The sequence below is a fragment of the Schistocerca nitens genome, chromosome 10, assembly GCF_023898315.1.
Source record: "Schistocerca nitens isolate TAMUIC-IGC-003100 chromosome 10, iqSchNite1.1, whole genome shotgun sequence".
Lineage (NCBI taxonomy): Eukaryota > Metazoa > Arthropoda > Insecta > Orthoptera > Acrididae > Schistocerca > Schistocerca nitens.
Window position 1 is genome coordinate 220,179,137 of NC_064623.1, and position 3,539 is coordinate 220,182,675.

The window sequence follows — 3,539 nt, forward strand, 5'->3', positions numbered from 1 at the left end:
AAGTTGGATATGTCTTCACTCACCTGTTTTACTATACACCCAGTGCTGGTTGTCTGTGAGCGAAAACGGTAGATGATTATGGGTTAAATAAAACAGCTGAAGGTTAAAATGCATTTTCGAAAGTACTTAAGGGCTGTTGGTTCTCATATGAAGAAAACATTAAACGATGTTTAAGTTTTTAAAATGTCTATGTTCCTCCAAGTACCGGAGAAATTTTCCGTGACTATTCCAAATAAATAATGAAACACGACACAAAGGCATAGAAGTGAGTGAGAAGAAATATAAAAAAAGAAAAAAAAACATCAGTTTAAGACCACCACGAGGTCAGTGGGGAAACCCATACTCATATCTGTGCGAGGACCTTCTCTATAAAGGAACACAGCGGGCAGCTAAAAGTCGACTACACGCGTCCTTGTGGCATGCTGCCAGGTGATGTCGTATCCAGATAGATAGCCACATCTCTCCACACGTTTCCGCACAACATCATGATCATTGTAAGGCCAGCGATAAATAGTATCTTTCAGATTGAGATGAGACTAAACACATTTTGAGCGCATCGATCCGGTATGGTCTAGTGGCTAGGATACCTGGCTCTCACCCAGGAGGCTCGGGTTCGATTCCCGGTACCGGAATTGTTTTTAATTGGCGTACATGAAGGAGTAGATTTGTAGAGTAGTTGTTAATTGTAGTAGTAGAATAGTTGTTTTTAACTAACAATGTGTGAAAACCTAACACAGTTTTTTGCTCACAGCATTCCCACCTCAGTACATCGTAGCTAATATTCGTCTTCTTCTAAAGTCATTATCCCTCCACTGCTTAATAAAGACCTCTTCCGTATTTTTCCACTTTTACTCGGTTCTGTGCCATCAGGCTCCACAATGTTCGAAAAGTCCTCTTCATACAGTACAACTATCTATTTTAGGATCTTCCAGAGCTTCCTTTATGCCCTCAAGGTCTGCACTGAACCATTCTGTTTGTCCGTCGGAGTCTGGATGGACAGCCTGCTACGATTTCAGACTAGTGACTCTTCCAGGAAAGTCTATTTTAGAATTCTTCATCTGATGAGTTAGTTCCTCATCTCGTTCCTGAGAGAGATGCACAGAATCTGCCTCCGCATTGCTCTTACTGCACACTGTAATTAATGGGCACTCGTCTTTGTCAGTGCCAGTGTTTCTAGATCGTTAGTTCTTACTGACAGAAAATAGTCACTCTACACTTTCGCTTTTAGGTTTATCGAACGTCTTTCTTCGCCTGTATCGACTAAAGCGTAATGACTGCTGCTCAACTGAAACCTATTCAAGATTCCAGTTAATGAATAAATAAATAAAAAATATGGTTGAAATGGCTCTGCGCACTATGGGACTTAACATCTGTGGTCATCAGTCCCCTAGAACTGAGAACTAGTTAAACCTAACTAACCTAAGGACATCACACACATCCATGCCCGAGGCAGGATTCGAACTTGCGACCGTAGCGGTCACGCGGTTCCAGGCTGAAGCGCCTAGAACCGCACGGCCACACCGGCCGGCAATAAATAAATAAAACAAAAAACAATGCGCCAGTTAAGTTTTTTACATGCATAGTAAAACGCGTTTCAGAACCTTTTTCCCATTTTCAGTGCTGCTAGAATTTACGTTGGTATCGTGTGTGAGATCTGCATGTGTGCGTTGCTCTGCTTTTCTTGTCCTGCATTCGTGTTTTTAAGAGTGCAAGTTATTGTATAAAAAAAAGAAAAAGAAAGAACCCTACATTATTGAAGTAAAACTTGTAATTAGGAATAAATAAACGTAACTGGTGCAGTGTTTTATTGTTTAAATCATTAATGAAACAGTTACAGCCTTTCGAAAAAATCATCTTTCGAAAAAACATCGAATATGATAAACAAAATTAATTCAAACCTATTCCCCTTGGAATCTGTATTGCGAACGTTTTCCTAGCCTAATTCTATGTCCGAATAAGAACATGAAATAGGTAAATCGTCTACATAAACAAATACCTTATTGCTTCGTGGTAGCAAAAATGCCTATAGCTGTGAAAACGTGTAACATGAAATGAAATGAATAGAAAATTAATAATAGTGTGATCTATTGCCTTTTCAGTGACGTATTAACAGAATGTACATTTCGAAGCATAGAACTACCTTCAGCGCCTCGTCTGCCTGTTAACATTGCAGCGATGGTCCTTAAGTAGTCAGCAGGGTACAAGAACATGAAGCTGTGATTACAGTCTAACATTCGCTAGCAAACTAAACTATTGTAGGATAAATAGATGATTTCTGCAGTCACAGAAAGAAGAAAATGGTATACCATAAAAGTAAATGGGCAGTGAGAGAGATGGGACAGTCTGTATAGTTGTCAGATTTCTTCTCTCTATGATGCTATGTAGCATTTCCCGATTCCCCCTCCCCACCCTATCCCATATGGTCTGTTTTCACCAGTTTTCCCTATTCTCACCCCGCTCATGTCACAATACAAGATGGACCACTTTTGCGAAGTTTAAAATGGTCCGAAATTCAAGATATCCCGCTTATGTTTAGTTTAAAATGACAGGAAAGCCAAGTTAGATCACTTATGCTAAGTTTTAACTGCAGGAAAATTAAAAAAACGGTGGGTGTTTCCAATGATCTACTTTCAACACGTTTTCCCCCATCCTCCAGGAGGGGGTTGCTGCAAATATGACTCAGCAGTTTACCCACCTAGCTACTTCATTTCAAAATGCTGCTGTTCGCCAAAACTTATCAATTGAGTGCCAGCGGATCGAAGCATATTAATGTCTGCATGGAATCCGACATAGCAGTAGAAGAGGAGAGTGTCCAGTGACCTACGAAGGTGCAGTTCAGTGAGGTGGAGTGGAATAACTTTACAGTGAGCTGAAGTACATTGAAGGTCTGGTGGCTACTGACTATGACGCATTCACTCCAGACATCGATATCTTCAGCAGAGGGCGTCCGTCATCGACATGTATGCGGTTGCTCTACTGAAATTAACATCTCTAGACTCTACACAGGGTGCATATTTAAAACAGTCAAGTGTAGTAAACCCGTACGACTTCTACACCATAGGATTTCTCTGTCCATGACCTGATATATATAGAGATGCCAAGAGATGTGAAAAATTGGTAGAGTGTAGCAGTTTTCTGCGTAAGATGTATGTGCCTTTAATATTGTGTGCTAACTCTGAATGCCTCTCAATCCTGTTACAGGCTGTAAAGGGCGACACTACCGCCTCACATACAACCTCATAGAACGACATGTTCCATTTGCTGCTTTGTGTATGATAATATGTTCATATGACTCGAGTCATTGTAATATTTTTAATCTTATTGTGGGGAAGATCCTGCGAGATGCTTGCTCTCTGAGGTAAAAACACTTGCAGTGGACGTTGATGAGATTTATCACGCCAACATTCCCCAAAGTATTATGCAGGAAGTTGCATCATTGTGCAATAAAACATTTGACCGCGATATTTGTGGGATTCCCATAAGAAATATGGGCAGAAAACAAGTTAGGGAATATTGCCATCTAACTGCAAATTTTGCAG

General features: G+C 40.4%; 1 non-coding gene across 1 annotated transcript; it reads left to right on the forward strand.

Moving 5' to 3' along the window:
• The first annotated feature begins 560 nt into the window (after positions 1-560).
• Positions 561-632, forward strand: Trnae-cuc (transfer RNA glutamic acid (anticodon CUC)). The gene has a single exon. It is a non-coding gene; the product is annotated as a tRNA-Glu (tRNA).
• Positions 633-3,539: the final 2,907 nt, after the last annotated feature.